The following is a 17,141-nucleotide window of genomic DNA, read 5'->3' on the forward strand; positions in this document are numbered from 1 at the left end:
TTTCCTGCTGCAGAACACATCATATGTGGCTATACCTGTGAGTACCTACCTTTAATCCCTGTTGTGAATAGTTAGATCATTCTTCTTTCCTTACCTCTGGCACGGTATTTCATTCTGAAACACAACTTTAAAATGTACAAAGACTTGCTGTGAAAGTTGCCACTAATGGTGCCAAGCTGGTAAAACGGGGGAAAAGATCCCAGTAAGAACTTGTGACTCTTCTTGGCCCACATAGACAATAAGCTGGAAGTACTTTATTTTAAAGACTTTTGTTAAATTAGGAGCCAGAATTTATAAGTATTGGGAATTTTTTTCTGTAGAGCCGTTGTATATTTTGACATTCAGATTTTTAAATTTTACTTATTTAAATTTGATTTTGTCTACTTTTAACATCTGACAATGGAAAAGAGAATGGGTAGCTTCTTGGCTGAAACTCCTTTTCTTTAAGAAAAGAAAAAGTCTAGCAGTGCATTTATTTTAGTTCTTAAGTAAAAATGAATGTGAGTGAATTTCCGGCTTTTTTCTGGAATTTATATTATATCTGGGATGTTCTATATTTCTAAATATTTTGCTTCTAATAGCAAGTGAAATATGGTAAAATGAATGTCAGCATATTTTATAGCAATATGAATATTGAACACAGTGCATTATTTTTTCATGTAATTTATTAAGTGTGTTCTATAGTCACATTAATAAGTGATCTGGGGACTTTCTGGTGGTCCAGTGGTTAAGACTCCGTACTCCCATTGCAGGGGGCCCAGGTTCAATCCCTGGTCAGGGAACTGGATCCTGCATGCTGCATCTAAGATGTGGTGCAGCCAAATAAATAAATAAATTGTTTTTTAAAAAAGTGATATGGGGGCTTCCCTGGTGGCGCAGTGGTTGAGAGTCTGCCTGCCGATGCAGGGAACACGGGTTCGTGCCCTGGTCCGGGAGGATCCCACATGCCACGGAGCGGCTGGGCCCTTGAGCCATGGCCACTCAGCCTGCACGTCCGGAGCCTGTGCTCCGCAACGGGAGAGGCCACAACAGTGAGAGGCCTGCGTACCGAAAAAAAAAAAAAAAAGATATGGTTTGCAGTATTTCCATTCTTTTCTTCTAGAATTTGTCAAAATTCTTGAAACTTTCTGGAAAACAAATTCAGTAAATATAGTTGTTTTGACCTTTCTTTCATTTGAACCACTGTTCTTTATTTTTTGGCCGTGTGGTTTGTGGGATCTCAGTTCCTTGACCAGGGATTGAACCCAGGCCACGGCAGTGAAAGCCTGGAATCCTAACCACTAGGCCACTGGGGAACTCCCTGAACCACTGTTCTTAATAGGGAATATTAATCTTGCCCCTGCAGGAACTTTTGGTCTGATATGAAATAAATTAACTAGTTGAATGTGTACCTGTCAGTTTTCTTCTTTAATATTTGATTGACAAATGATTAAAAATGAGTTCTCAGAGCCACAATAGACAATAATGATTTTTAAAAGAAATAATGATAGCTTAATTATGTATAAATCATTTATTCTAATAAACTTCTACAAAATTTGCTTTCTGCTGTAATACAATCATTAAAAGTTTTAAGTCATTTCTCACTTAAAAAAAAAGTCCTCACAAGGAAGTTATATCTTACAAGGGAGAGGTTTTCCATAATTTTCATTTTAGTGATAAAGTTTTTTTTTTATTAGACTGCTTAACAAAACATCTGATAGATTGAGTATCCTTTATTACCTTTCCTTTGATTTATAATCTCAGTGATTATAATTGAGCTGATAACATATGACTCTCAACAAAATCTCTGTGGGTTGCTAGGCACTGAGGGCATTTAGAATCTTTAGACTTCACTATGTAGAACAAATTTTGAATTGGAACTTTCTTTACTTTTGTTTTGTTTTGTTTTGCTGTCACAATTTCCTGGTAGTATTCAGTTAAGACTCAGGGATTTTCTTCTAGAGATTAGGCAGCCTGTTCTTCCCTTAGGAGGTTATTCAGAGTCTGTTTTTTCTTTGTGTTATGTGCTTACCAGGCTGAGTAGCCACTGTATTCTAGTAAGAAAACCTATTGCCAAAACACCCAATAGCAGAGAACTGACCTACTTAATACTGACAAGTTAAAAAAAAAAATCTTTGGAAATGTACCAGCATTGGATTAACTTCTTCCTTCTCTTGTGGTGGATAGGGTGGAGTAGAGAAGAGGATAAGAAAGGAGAGTGAACTGCTGCAGGGGAGTAAATGAATATTTAATTACCTGAAATGATTTGATTAAAGGCTATTCACTGTACAGCACAGGAAACTCTACTCAGTGCTCTGTGGTGACCTGAATGGGAAGGAAATCTAAAAAAAGAGGGGATATATGTATACGTATAACTGATTCACTTTGCTGTACAGTAGAAACTAACACAACATTGTAAAGCAACTATACGCCAATAAAAATTAATTTTTAAAAACAGCTATTCATTTGGTACAATTTGAAGACCTCTAAAGTGCAGCAGTTCTTCTTGGATCACTTTAAACTTTGGGGGGAAAGAAAAAAGCCCTAGGAAATTCCTAGGGCTTTCATGCTAATAATCTAGAAAAGCCCTCTGGTTAAGGTTGTCAGTCAGCATTTCCTGAATAATTGGGGTTTTTTGCAGGAGGATATGGTAAATTTATTAAAAACTTTCAGTTATAGTTTTATCAGTGTAGTACATTTCAGAATTGATAGATATTGAAACAGAGAAGAATGTTTGGAATATTTATTTGTAGCAAGTGACTATGGGCCTTAACTTTATCAAACCCGTTTCCACTGTTATCCAACCAAATTTTCACTACTCTCAGTATCTCAGTAATTAGAGCTGTGCTATTCAGTAAAGAAGCCACTAGCCATATGTGGCTATTTAAGTTTAAATTAATTAAAACTGAATAAAATTTAAAAGTAATTCCTCCATCAAAGCCACATTTCAAGTGCTTACTAGCCAAATGTGGCTAGTGGCTACCGTATTGGGTAGTACAGATATAAAACATTTTCATCATTGTAGAAAGTTCTGTTGGATACGATTGTTCTAAAGTCTGCCTCATTCTGTCATTCTTTAATTTTTGTTTCCCCACCTGGGCACTGTTGACATTTTGGGGAGGATAATTTTTTGTTGTGGAGACCTTATACGATGTTTATCAGCATCCCCGGTCTTTACTTACTAGATGCCAGTAGCACTCACCCAGTTGTGACAATCAAAAATGTCTCCAGACATTGCCACATGTCCCCTGGGAGCAAAATCAACCTTGTTTGAGAACCACTGACTACTTACACATATTAGTGCTGTATCAGTTAGTTTTTACTTAAAAGGCTTAGTAGCTTAAAATAAATCATTTAATAGCTCATGGTTCTGTGGATTGTCAGTTTGGGGTATATTGGTCTCCGTAGTCTGGTGGTGGTTTGGCTAGGGCCAAATGGTATAGAATAGCCTCACTTATATGTGTGTTGGTTGGCAAGCTTTTGGCCAGGGTAAGGGTGTGGGAAGTTTGTTCTCCATGTGTTCTTTCCAGCAGGCACATTCATTCACCTGATGACTCAAAGTTCTAAGAGTAGCCGAGAGATTGAAATGTGCAAGCACTTTTAAAGTCTCTGCTGTATCACATTTTCTAATGTCCCATTGGCCAAAGCAAGTCATATGTCCAAGCCCAAATTCAAGAGGTAGAGAAAATGAATTCCACCTCTTGATAGGAAGAGTAGCAAAGTCACATTGTAAAGGGGTGTGCATAAGGAATGGGAGGAATTATTGTGGCCATTTTTGTACACAGTCTACTGCTATTATTTTCTGGACACTACAGGTACCTTACAGCTCTTTCATTCCATTTATCGTTCCCATTTTGGGTTTTGTTTATTTGTTTGTTTGGGGTTTTTTTTGCTTTGTTTTTATTTATTTTTTATTGTTTTAAATAATTCATAGTTATTTAATTTTACTCATGTTTTCTCTTTCTGGTGTTCTTGAGTCTTTCCTGTGTTATCATGCTTTCATCTGAGAGTATTTCTTTCTTCACAGATAATTTCTTTTTAAATTTTTAAATGAAGTATAGTTGATTTACAATATTGTGTTAGTTTCAGGTATACAGCATAGTGATTCAGTTATATGTATATATATTTTTTCAGATTCTTTTCCATTATAGGTTATTACAAGATACTGAATATAGTTCCTTGTGCTTGTTACTTATCTGTTTTACGTATAGTAATTTGTATCTGTTAATTCCATACTCCTTATTTATCCCCCTCTTTCCCCTGTGGTAACCATATGTTTGTTTTCTATGTCTGTGAGTCTGTTTCTGTTTTGTATATAGATTGATTTGTATTATTTTTTAGATTCCACATATAAGTGATAACATATAATATTTGTCTTTGTCTGACTGACTTCACTAGATCATTTTTTTCTTAGTGTGAGTCTACTGGTAGTGAATATTCTCTTTTTGTCTGAAAGCACTTTTTATTTTGTTTTCACTTTTAAAGGATATTTTCATTGGGTATAGAATTCCAGGTTGATAGTTATTTTCTTTCAGCATTTTAAGTGTATCATCCCATTGCCTTCTGACTCCATTGTTTTTGTTAGAGAGGTAATGTCTTTGGTTTTTCATGTTTTCAGTAAGGCCTTTTAGGCAGTTTTCTTTGTATTTAAGGTGCTTGAGTTCCATAGATACTCTTGAATCTGTAGCTTGATGTCTTTTGTCAGGTTTGGAATATTTCTTCTGATATTGCTTCTGCCCCACTCCTGCACTGACTTTCTTCTGGGGTTTTAGATGTGTGCTAGATCTTTCTCTGCATCCCATATATCTCTCATGTGCTGTTCGGTATTGTCTTCCTTCCTTCCTTCCTTCCTTCCTTCCTTCCTTCCTTCCTTCCTTCCTTCCTTCCTTCCTTCCTCCCTTCCTTCCTTCCTCCCTCCCTCCCTCCCTCCCTCCCTCCCTTCCTCCCTTCCTCCCTTCCTCCGTTCTTCCCTCCCTTCCCTTCTCTTCCCTTCTCTTTTCCTTCCTTCCTCCCTCCCTTCCTTCCTTCTTTCTGTATTTTCCATCTTTTTTTTTTTCCCTGTTCTTCATCTGGATATTTTCTGTTGACCTATTTTCTATTTCATTTAGTGTCCAATCTGCTGTTACAAGAATCTGTTTTATTATTAATTTTTTATTATGTATTTCTTAGTTCTAGAATTTTAATTTAATTATTTTTCATTTGTTTTTGTAGATTCTACTTCTTTGGTGAAATTCTCATCTTGTCATCTGTTTTCCTGAACATATTAATCACAGTTATTTTAAAGTGTGTGTCTAATAATTATAATATCTGGATCCCCTTTTGGTCTTTTTCTATTGTCTGCTTTTTCTCTTGGCTTTCAGTCATCTGGTCTTGTCTCCTAGGATTCCTGGTAATCTAAAAAATGAATGTCAAACATTATGTATGAGAAGTTATAGAGGCTCTTGATGGTGATATTGTTCTCTAGGGAGGATCTAATTTTCTTCTGGTGGTAGTTAGAAGCAGGAGCAGATGACCCTGATTCAATACAGGCTTGATGACTTGAGGCTTTGTTTTAAGCCTCTTAAGGGCTGGTTTAAATCCAGTTTCCCCTTAGTTCAAGAGCGCTGTCCTCAGAGGTATCAAATAGAATCCTGTGGTGTTTGCCAGGGCCTCTCCATCTTGGCAGGCCCTGAACTGTAATTTTTCTTTTCCTGGCATTGTGAGACTACCAAAAATTCTACTTACCATTTTGCTTTAAAATAGGCACTTTGCTTGGTTTTTGGCCTCTTGGCCCCACACAGGTTAGAATTCAGTAAATAGCCTGAGGGCAAAAACAGTACAGGATGTCCAGACGCACTTTTCTATGGTTGCCTTCTCTCTGAAATCTTAGTCCCTCAAATCCTGCTTGTCTTGATAAGCCCTGAACTCTGATTTCTGTCTCTGCAGGCCTGTAAGACTACTAAAAGCTCTAGTCTGCAGCTAGTTGCCTCAAGAGGAAAAAGTAGTGGAGAATGTTAGGCTTAACTATGCATTTCCTTTTTCGCTGGTATTTTGGTTTTTTTATTTTTTATTTTTTGGCTGCATTGGGTCTTTGTTGCTGTGCACAGGCTTTCTCTGGTTGTGGCGAGCAGGGGCTACTCTTCGTTGCGGTGCACGGGCTTCTCATTGCAGTGGCTTCTCGTTGCGGAGCATGGGCTCTAGGTGCGTGGGCTTCAGTAGTTGTGGCACACGGGCTCCGTAGTTGTGGCACCCGAGCTTTAGAGTGCAGGCTCAGGAGTTGTGGTGCATGGGCTTAGTTGCTCCGTGGCATGTGGGATCTTCCTGGGCCAGGGCTCAAACCTGAGTCCCCTGCCCTGGCAGGTGGATTCTTAACCACTGTGCCACCAGGGAAGCCCCTGGTATTTTGACTTCTTACATCCTGGCTGCCTTCTTTATTTTATTTATTTTTTTTTATAGTTTATCTTGCCAAGAGAATTGGTCTGATCTACTCTATAATAATTTGTAATGGATGTCTCTACTTATTAAGTCATTTATTAAATAATATTAATAATTTATAATAATAAAGCAGGGCTTCCCTGGTAGCACAGTGGTTAAGAATCCACCTGCCAGTGCAGAGAACACGGGTTCGAGCCTTGGGCTGGGAAGATCCCACATGTCGCAGAGCAACTAAGCCTGTGCACCACAACTACTAAGCCTGTGCTCTAGAGCCCATGCTCCGCAACAAGAGAAACCACCACAATGAGAAGCCTGCGCACTGCAATGAAGGATAGCCCCCGCTTACCGCAACTAGAGAAAACCCGTGTGCAACAATAAAGACCCAACGCAACCAAAAATGAATAAATAAATTTATTTTAAAGAATAATAAAGCAATATTATAAATGATTTAAAGCATATATTAATCGTTGTAGTGAACTTAACGTATGGGTATCCTGCCTTTATGCAGCTTATATTCTTGTAGGGAGGAGAGATACCAAGAAAACACTTATTTATTTATATTGTGATAAACAGTAGAGGAGACGTACAGGGTATTCTGAGCTTATTATAGAGATTTAGTTCAGATGATGGGGGTGGTCAAGGATAGCTACTTTGAGGAAGTGATATTTGACCAGCGCTCTGAAGGATGAATAGAATTATTTAATATCTCTGAACCAGAATTTTCCCATGTGTTATATACTAATAATAGAAGCAATAATAGAAGGATTAAATGAGCTCTAATTGTTAAATGTGCTCAATAAATGGTAAGCCTTTTTACTATTGTACAACTATAAACCATGAACTCTGCTTTCAAGGTATCTAAGCTCTATAGGACATGACATATACCAATAGTTAAAATATATAACTATCTCATTTGTAAACGTCTACATTTTGTGAGGCTTAACAAACAAACTTCTCATTTACCCCCTTAAGCCTACTCCACCTTCTGTCTTCTGCATCACTGTAAACGGCAACTCCATTCTTGCGATTGCTCAGCCCAGCAACCTTAAGGTCATTTTTCATTCTTCACTTTCTCTCACTCTGTATATTCAGTTCATCAACAAAATCCTGTCAGCTCCATTCTTTTTTTTTTTTTTTTCCATTCTTAAGATATATCTTAAGATACATGTCCTGGAAAATGACTGTGGATTATTGTAAATTTATTCATTTGGTGATTTCTCATGCAATTGCTTCTCCAGGTGTGGTCTCTTCTTGAGCTGAGGGCACATATAAAAATGGACCACCTATCTCTCTGACCTGTCTTACCTCCACTGCTATCACTCTGGTCCAAGCAACTATCACCTCTCACCTGGATTCGTTTAATAGCCTCCTAACTAGTTTCAGCTTTATGATCTGTTTACCTACAGTAACCAAAATGATCCTTTAAAAATATGAATCTCATTCCTCTTGCTCAGAACCTTCTAACTAGTTTAGTTAGTTTAATAACCTCCTAACTAGTTCCAGCTTTAATAGCCTCCTGACTAGTTCCAGCTTTATGATGTTTAACTACAGTAACCAAAATGATCCTTTAAAAATATGAATCTCATTATTCCTCTGCTCAGAACCTTCCAGTGGCTTGTCTTATTAAGAATAGAAGACCAAGATTTATTGTATTTCTGATAAATAGGCCAAATATCCTGTGAAACCCTTTGAAGCACTTGGCTTCCTTTCTGACTTCAGTTTCTACCTTCCCTTCACTGTAGGAGCTGCAGCCACATCATCTCCTTGCTCTTCTCTAGCACAGGGAACATAGTTCTGCCTCAGGACTGGTGCACTTATTCCTTTGACCTGGAATGTTCTTTCCCACCTCTCTACTTGGGCTTACCCTCTCGCTACTCAATACCTTCAGAATTGTCTGCTCAAGTATAACCTAATGAGCAAAGCCTTCCTTTATCACTTTATTTAAAAGAGAGTCCTTTCTATCTACCCTCCAACACCAACACTTTCTTTCCTCTCACCATGCTTGATTTTTCTTCATAACATGACATATATTTGTTTCTCTATTATTTTCACATTCTCCCCAAATAGAATACACCACCAGGAGGATAGGGACTTTGGTTAATTCTCTGCCTTATTTCCACAGTCTAGAAGAGTATCTGTCCTATAAATGGTCCCCAATTCATATGGTATGCTTTCTGGTTCAAATAACAATGTTTTTTACAAACTGCATTAAAAAATAATTCTAGAATTAAGAAGCAGCACTTAGATGTTTTTGTCTAATATAGGAAGAGGAACTGTTACTCTTGAGACATGTTTTTGGATTAAGATATAGAAATGTGGGTTTCTTTTTTAATTGAAATATAGTTGACAAACAGTATTACATTAGCTTCAGGTGTACTACATAGTGATTTGATATTTGCATACGTTATGAAATGATCACCACGATAAGTCTAGTCCTTATACAAAGTTATTGTAATTTTTTTTTTTTTTTTTTGGTACACGGGCCTCTCACTGTTGTGGCCTCTTCCGTTGCGGAGCACAGGCTCCGGATGTGCAGGCTCAGCGGCCTTGGCTCACGGCCCCAGCCGCTCTGCGGCATGTGGGATCTTCCTGGACTGGGGCATGAACCTGTGTCCCCTGCATCGGAAGGCAGACTCTCAACCACTGTGCCAGCAGGGAAGCCCTGTACTATATTTTAAAATTTTATTTAATTGATTAATTTATTTTTGGCTGTGTTGGGTCTTCGTTGCTACGTGCAGGCTTTCTCTAGTTGAGGCGAGCAGGGGCTACTCTTCGTTGCAGTGCGAGGGCTTCTCATTGTGGTGGGTTCTCTTGTTGCGGAGCATGGGCTCTAGGCATGCGGGCTTCAGTAGTTGTGGCATATGTGCTCGGTGGTTGTGGCTTGTGGGCTCTAGAGTGCAGGCTCAGTAGTTGTGGCACACGGGCTTAGTTGCTCTGCAGCATGTGGGATCTTCCTGGACCAGGGGTTGAACCCATGTCCTCTGTATTGGTAGGCAGATTCTTAACCACTGTGCCACCTGGGAAGTCCTCTAATATTACTGACCATATTCCTTATGCTGTATGTTATATCCCTGCAGCTTGTATATTTTCTAACTGAAGGTTTGTATTTCTTCATCCCTTTCACCTGTTTCTCTACCTCTACCCAAAATGTGGGTTTCTTGATAGTTCAGGTAGGTGAGTTGATAACTGGGTAAAATGCTATACACAAAGGGCAAACATATATGGTTCCATGCCTACTTGATCCTGGAGAGAAGTCTTTTTGGCCTGTTGTAAGTTTCCTAATTGGGTCTGGTCCTTTTTTCTTTTTTCTTTTTTTTAACAGACTTTATTTTTAAGGGCAGTTTTAGATTCACAGCAAAATTGAGCAGAAAGTACAGGGAGTTAATATATTCCCTCTGCCTCCACATATAAACAACCTCCCCGCCTAGTAACATTTGGCACTGGAGTGGTGTGCCCTTTGTTACAATCAATGAACCTACATTACATATCATTCTTACCTCAAGTCTGTATTTTACATTAGGTTTCGCTCTTGGTTTTGTACATTCTATGGGTTTTGGCACATATATAACATATCCAACATTAGAGTATCATATAGAATAGTTTCATTGTCGTGGCATTTTCTGTGTTCTGCCTCTTTATCCCTCAAAACCCTCTAGTCCCTGGCAACCACTGACAATCTTTTTAGTGTCCCCATATTTTTGCCTTTTCCAGAATGTCGTAGAGTTGGAATCATACAGTATGTTTAGATTGGCTTCTTTCACTTAGTAATATGCACTTAAGGTTTCCCCATGTCTTTTCATGGCTTGATAACTCATTTCTTTTTAGTGCTGAATATTATTCCATTCTTTAGATGTATCACAGTTTACTATTTATCCATTCATCTGTTAAAGGACATCTTGGTTGTTTCCAAGTTTTGGCAGTTATGAAGTAAGGTTTTATAAACAACCATTTGCAGGTTTTTGTGTGGAGTTTTCAGCTCCTTTGGGTAAGTACCTGGGAGGAGGGGATTGCTGGATTGTAAGGTAACAGTATGTTTAGTTTTGTAAGAAGCTGCCATACTCTTCCAAAGTGGCTGTACCATTTTGCATTCCCAGTAACAATGAATGAAAAGTAACTGTTGTTCCACATCCTTGCCAGAATTTGGTGTTGTCAGTGTTCTGGATTTTAGTCATTCCAATAGGTGTATAGTGGTATTTCATTTTCGTTTTAATTTGCAGTTCCCCAATGGCATATGATTTTGAACATCTTTTCATGAGCTTATTTGCCATCTGTATATCTTCCTTTTTGTTTAGAAATTTATTTGTTTATTTATTTATTGGCTGTGTTGGGTCTTCGTTGCTGCGCGCGGGCTTTCTCTGGTTGCAGTGAGCGGGGGCTACTCTTTGTTGTGGTGCATGGGCTTCTCATTGCGGTGGCTTCTGTTGTTGCCGAGCATGGGCTATAGGTGCGAGGGCTTCAGTAGTTGTGGTGTGTGGGCTCAGTAGTTGTGGGGCTCTAGAGCGCAGGCTAAGTAGTTGTGCACGGGCTTAGTTGCTCCACGACATGTGGGATTTTCCCAGACCAGGGCTCAAACCCGTGTCCCCTGCATTGGCAGGTGGATTCTTAACCACTGTGCCACCAGGGAAGTCCTGTATATCTTCTTTGTTGAGATATCTGTTCAAGTCTTTTGCACATTTTTAAAATTGAATTGTTAGTTTTAAGAGTTCTTTGTATATATACTTTAAAATATTTATTTATTTATTTTGGCTGCGAAGGGTCTTAGTTGCAGCATGCTGGACCTTCGTTGCAGCATGCAGGATCTTTAGTTGGGGCATGTGGGCTCTTAGTTGCAGCATGCAGTCTTCTTAGTTGTGGCATGCAAGCTCTTAGTTGCGGCATGCATGTGGGATCTAGTTCCCCAACCAAGGATCGAACCCAGGCCCCCTGCATTGGGAGCGTGGAGTCTTACCCACTGGACCACCAGGGAAGTCCCTCTTCGTATATTTTGGGTAACAGTCCCTTGTCAGATGTGTCTTTTGGAAATATTTTTTCCCATTCTGTGGATTGTATTCTCTTCTCTTGACAGTGTCTTATGCAGAGCAGAAGTTTTTAATTTTATGACGTCTAGCTCATCAGTTATTTCTTTCACAGATCATGCCTTTGGTTTATTTTAAAAGTGATTATCATACCCAAGGTTATCTAGATTTTTTTTTTCTGTGTTATCTTCTACAAGTTTTATAGTTTAGCAGTTTACATCTAGGTTTCCGATGCATTTTTAATTAATTTTTGTGAAGGGTGTAAAATCTGTGTCTAAATTAATTTTTTTTGCATGTAGCTGTCCAGTTGTTCCAGTATCATTTATTAAAAAGACTATCTTTTCTCCATTATAGTGCCTTTGCTCTTTTGTCAAAGATGAGTTAACAGTGTTTATGTGGGTCCATTTGGGGCTTTAAATTTTAGAATGAGTTTGTTGATGTCTGCAAAACAACTTGCTGGGATTTTGATTGGAACTGTGTTGAATCTATAGATCAAGTAGGGAAGAATTGATACCTCAACAATATTGAGTCTTCCTATCCATGAACATGGATTATCTCTCCATTTATTTAGTTTATCTTTGACTTTGTTCATCAGAATTTTGTAGTTTTCAAGATCTTGTACGTATTTTGTTAGATTTGCCATAAATTATACCTAAGTATTTAATTTTTTAGGTGCTAATGTAAATGTATAATTTTTAATTTCAAATTTCACTTGTTCATTGCTGGTATACTCTAAGAAAGTGATTGACTTTTGTATATTGACCTTGTATCCTGCAACCTTGCTATCGTTAATTGCTTATTAGTTCCAGGAGTTTTTTTTGCCGACTCTTAGATTTTCTATGTAGATGATCATATCATCTGCGAACAAAGACAGTTTTACTTTGTCCTTCCTATTCTGTATACCTTTTATCTCCTTCTCTTGTCTTATTCCATTAACTAGCATTTCCTAGTTAATGATGTTAACTAGGAGTTATATGATGTTACAAAGGAGTGGTAAGAGGAGACATCTTTGCCTTGTTCCTTTTTTTAAAAAAATATTTATTTATTTAGCTGCCCTGGGTCTTCAGTTGCAGCATGCGGGCACATGGGATCTTCAGTTGCGGCATGCTGAATCTTTAGTTGCAGCATGCGGGCACATGGGATCTTCAGTTGCGGCATGCTGAATCTTTAGTTGCGGCATGCGGATTTTTAGTTGCGGCATGTGGAATCTTTTAGTGGTGGCATGCAGGATCTAGTTGCCTGACCAGGGATCGAATCTGGGCCCCCTGAATTGAGAGCGCAGAGTCTTAACTGCTGGACCACCAGGGAAGTCCCTTTGCCTTGTTCTTGATCTTTTCAGGAAGCCTTCTAGTTTCTCATGATTAAGTAAAATGTCAGCTGTAGGTCTTTGTAGGTGTTCTTTATTAAGTTGAGGAAATTACTCTCTACTCCTAGCTTGCTGAGAATTTTTATCATGAATGAGTGTTGGATTTTGTCAAATGCCTTTTCTGTATCTCTTGATATGATCATGTGACTTTTCTTTTCAACCTGTTAATGTGATGGATTGCATTAAATGATTTACAAATGTTGAATCAGCCTTGCATACCTGAGAATAATCCCACTTGGTTGTGGTGTATAATTCTTATTATACATTGTTGGATTTGATTTGCTACTATTCCTGGTCACATTTTTATTAATAGTTTCATTGGACCTTTTCATGGCATGGTGATCAAGTATTCAGTTGAAGCTTTGAAAAATAGCATATATATGGGATGACAGCATTGAAGTCAGATATTTTTTCCCTCCATAGACTGAATTGGTTAAATCTAGCAAGATAGAATCTAGAACACATTATATAAAGATTTTTTGAGAATCAGTTTAATATGTGCAGTTAATGGCACAAACTAACTGCCTGCCTGTTTTTTAATTCCAGCTCTATCACTTAGAAGCTTTGTAACCTTGAGCAGGTTGTTTAACCTCTTCATTTCTCAGTTTCTTCATCTATAAAAGGGATGTACTAATGATACTTATCACGTAGGGTTGTTTTGAAGTATAAAAGAAGTAATATATATAAGTCATTTAAAATAATACCTGGGACGTGGCAGGGACTATTAACTGTTACCTGTGGTTATTATAAAGTTCTGCACTTAGGTTCAAACAAACCCAGTTGTTTAGGATTTGAGTGGTATGGTCTAGCACAACTGAGAAAGATTAGCTAGCTTAGTCTTTTGTTGATTGTAAATGTAGGGGAGTGATAGTGTGATCTGGTTAGGATTAAAGGTCTAAAAGAGTGGTTAACAGCCCTGATGGTGCCTCTATCAATTTCCCACTAAAATCGTTTGAAGAAAAAAAGAAATTTAATATTTTGAGTTTGAGATTGATGGAAAGCCCTTTGCCAGAGTCTAGGAGAGATATGTAATTACTTACAAAGTAGAGGATCTGGATTGAGAAAAACCAACCTAAATATTTCTAGATTTTGGCTAAGATTCAGTGAAAGAAGGAAGGAAAATGTCTTATGACTTTTTTCTCATAGTCTGTCCCTGGGCCTGTAGACATAAGGTTAGCACCAACTGAAAAATTGGATTGCTCTTCTTCTCTCCTAATGACTTTCAAACTTAAAAAAATTATTCATATAAAAGGAAGCTTTCTTTTTTCAGTGAGACCTAAACTGGACATGCTATATAATATTGCAAACTATCTTGTTGAATTTTTTCTATAACTTTCATCTTTTAACTAACTATATACAGTTTACTTAGGTTTATAGTTTATCTCTCCCACAGCTAGAATTGTAAGTCCCATGAAGGCTTTTTTCACTGAAGCACCTACAACAGTGCCTGGGACAACATAGACACTCAGTGAATGTTTGCTGAATGAATTGGATGAGCAAAATCTCAGACTAAAGCTCAATATATTATATCAGTGAAAGCAATAGCATCTTGAATTCAAGTCAGGGCAGGGACCTGGAGTTCTACGCACTGGGTCCTGCCCTCTTCTACCCTGTGGCATCTCTCTAAGTAGCATGAAAACTACTTTACAAGTAATATCTTGCTGTAGTAGTGTTTGCCCATTTCATTTTATCCTTCTTTCTATATCTAGAAACAGTAATTCCCGGAAAACAGCTTGGCCTCAGTGGGATGGTGGTAGATACATGTGATTGGCTACAGAAAGGCTCATTTCTTGTGGGAAATATACTTTCTAAACTATGAAGTTGTATTACAATCACTGGTTGAGACAGAACCCCTGGTAGCATTGCATGTGATATCAGTGCAGAATATCAGAGAACATTGTCATGCTAATGTTTTAGATACTAACCAAAACAAAACAAAAAATCAGCAAAGAAAATCAATAAAGTTGGGATAAAACCCTAAACTATAAACAGAAACAAATAAACCTGTGTTTCAAGTTAATAACATAATTTAAATAACATAATATAAACAAATTAATAACATAAACACACAAATTAATAAACCTGTTTCAAATTAATAACATAAATAACATGTTTTTATATTAAAAACATAAAAGGAAATCAATAAAGTTGGGATAAAACACTAAAATATAAACAGAAACAAACCTGTGTTTCAAATTCGTAACATAAACACACTGAAGGGAGAAAGTAAGCCAAATAACTTTTGAGCATCCTATACTTTGAAATTCAAGATAAAAGGAGCTGTAAACAAATAACAAACCCTAATTTGTAGGCTGTTTTTTGTAATGGTGTGAATTGGTAATTTTGAAACTATTTTCTATCTATTTTAGGACTCAACAAATGAATGAGTGTATTGAGGAAAATGGGAGCCAGGTTTTTCTTTGTTGGAGAAGGGAGTTTTAGATATAAGGAAGAAAAGACTCCAATGAACCCTGTGACGCTGGATTTGAATCAGAGGTTATGAACTCATGGTTTTTAACATTTATTTATATAAAGACAGAGAAACGTACATGTATGCATGTATACACTTACGTATCTTTCTCTTAGAGACATATGTGTATATTTGTATGTATACGTATATATGTGTATGCATATGCGTAGATGTATTTGTGTATATTCCAGCTTTGTTTGCTAAGAGGCCTAGAAGCAGTTACAGTGAACACACCTAACTCCCATCTCCCATATGCTGGTTTCAAAACCATTCTCCACTTAAAGGAAACCACAGCTCCTTGGAGAAATGGATGATCCCAGGAGGAACTGGATCAGGGAAAGTACAAGAGGAGGCTGGAACATATTATTGTTGCAGAAAGTAAGGAGATAGTCAAAGAATGGTGGGGACAGTCAAAAGGAACAGGAACCAGTTTGGAGAAGCATCCACTGGCCAAATGAATAATGATAGTTATAGATTATAACCCATTGAAAACATAAGAACCATACAAATATAAGTAAGTGAATGAATAAATTACTAAGTTGGGGAGAAGTGAAAGTTATTCATTAAAATGGCTAATAGGTGTAGAATTAGAAAATGGAATTAGAAAATGACCATTTTGGAACAATTAAAATAGTACTTTCTCACAAGAATCTTCTGCAGGTACCAAAACTATGGGGTGAAAGTTTGATGAGGAATATATTTACGTAGTCTCAAGACAGTTCCTAACGAAATACTTACTTATTACAAAGAGAAAAACAATAACTTCACAGTGGAGAAACTTGGCAGATACTCCTTAACCAAGTGATCAAAGTTAGCATCACTGGTAATAGAACCCACTAGCCTCTTGCAGCTTCTGATATGATGCAGTGAGAAGCACCTACCATGACTTTGTGACATTCCTACAAAAATGCATAGCCTGAATTTAAACATGAGAGACCATCAGACAAACCTAAATTGAGGAACATTCTACAAAATAAATGGTCTGTGTTCTTTAAAAATATCAGTCTTAAAAGACATAGACAGACTAAGGAACTATTCCAGATGGTAGGATTCTAAAGAGACATTACCACTAAATGCAGTACATGATCCTGAATTGAATTCTGGACTGGGGAGATCAGAGGACATTTTTAAATGGACATTTAATGGCTTTATAGGACATTTTTAAGGCAGTTAATGACATTTGAATATGTGCTGTAATTATATAGTAGAAATTTTAACATTGACACAATACTGATTTGGTTAGCTATACTGTAGTTATCTAAGTGAAAGTGTGTGTTCCTAAGAAACTACTTGAAAATATTGAGGGCCGAAATGCTACAGTGTCTGCAACTCACTCTCACGTGGTTCAGAAAAAAATGTGTGAGGAAGAAAGAGACTGACAAAGCAAATGGGGCAAAATGTAAATAGTTAGTGATATTTGCAAATTTTCTCTATGTTACATAAAAAATTTAGGTAAAAAATTTACCTAAAAATTCCTAAATTAAAATATTTGAGTTGTGATTGAACCGACTTGACCTTATCAGTGATTTGTAGAACTCATGAAAAGGACAGAAAAATTATTCTCATCATTTAGAGAAAGTAGAGTAGTGAAGGAAATGCTGATCAGGTAGAAAAACTCCAAATTGTTAAGATACAGAGTCAAAGGACCTGATTTTTTTGTTTGTATTTCCGTCCTGGCGTAGTAACCTCGAGTACCTCATGTCGTATGTTCATTTCCTTAAACTTTTATAAAATAGGTAGTTTAAGGATTTCCTGAACATTTCCTATATAACTAATAAGTTTTCTTTAAAAAGGTGCTTTGTAAAAATTAGATGACCTTTGTTCCAGACAGATAATTTTACAAATTTATTAAGAAAATTTGGGGCTTCCCTGGTGGCACAGTGGTTGAGAGTCTGCC

At 37.3% G+C, this 17,141-nt stretch overlaps 1 protein-coding gene across 13 annotated transcripts in view; it reads left to right on the forward strand.

The window, feature by feature from the left end:
- The window catches only part of NUMB (NUMB endocytic adaptor protein), a 174,007-nt gene that overhangs the window by 64,093 nt on the left and 92,773 nt on the right, over positions 1–17,141 (forward strand). The window contains exon 1 of one of the 13 annotated variants that reach the window (XM_060004252.1): positions 15,145–15,270. The exons of the other annotated variants lie outside the window; for them this stretch is intronic. The gene's annotated coding sequence lies outside the window, so the exon portion shown is untranslated. Of the gene's footprint in view, positions 1–15,144; positions 15,271–17,141 lie in introns of those variants that run through there. 13 annotated transcript variants of the gene reach the window in all.

Source organism: Delphinus delphis, chromosome 2 (genome assembly GCF_949987515.2).
Source record: "Delphinus delphis chromosome 2, mDelDel1.2, whole genome shotgun sequence".
NCBI lineage: Eukaryota > Metazoa > Chordata > Mammalia > Artiodactyla > Delphinidae > Delphinus > Delphinus delphis.